Source organism: Canis lupus, unplaced genomic scaffold (genome assembly GCF_011100685.1).
Source record: "Canis lupus familiaris isolate Mischka breed German Shepherd unplaced genomic scaffold, alternate assembly UU_Cfam_GSD_1.0 chrUn_S2047H2246, whole genome shotgun sequence".
Lineage (NCBI taxonomy): Eukaryota > Metazoa > Chordata > Mammalia > Carnivora > Canidae > Canis > Canis lupus.
In genome coordinates, this window is record NW_023330924.1 from 30,122 (window position 1) to 30,716 (window position 595).

Here is a 595-nt window from a genome sequence, read left to right on the forward strand (position 1 = left end):
TCTTATCCGTGCACCCGCTTATATTTACTCATTAGTTTACTGAGCCAATTCCAATACCAATATGGTTTCAGAAGAAAACGTACTCTACTGCCTTATAAAAAGGATTGCAAGCAAACATAAGATTGTGTTTTAAAATCCATTAAACTGCCTACAATCGCTGGGAGAAAAGAACTACGTATATAAATATCAGTGCTGAGACATGGGTTTGTGAATGTGTCATTTCCACAAGCACACCAAAATGTCATTTAATTGGTGTTGGTTCACTATTAAATGACACCTGCCCTTAACATTTATCGAACATATTTCACTAATATGCGCATGTACTTAATTACTTAGGGCTTATGCATTTCACATCTGTTTTTTTAAAGCATTTTATTTATTTATTTATTTATTTATTTATTTATTTATTTATTTAGCAGAGGGAGAGAGAGAGAGAGAGAGAGAGAGAGAGAGACAGATTGATTCATGCAGAGACACAGGTAGAGGGAGAAACTGGCTCCATGCATGGAGCCTGACGTGGTACTCCATCCCGGGTGCCCAGGACCATGTCCTGCGCAGAAGGCAGGCGCTAAACCTCTGAGCCACCCAGGGATCC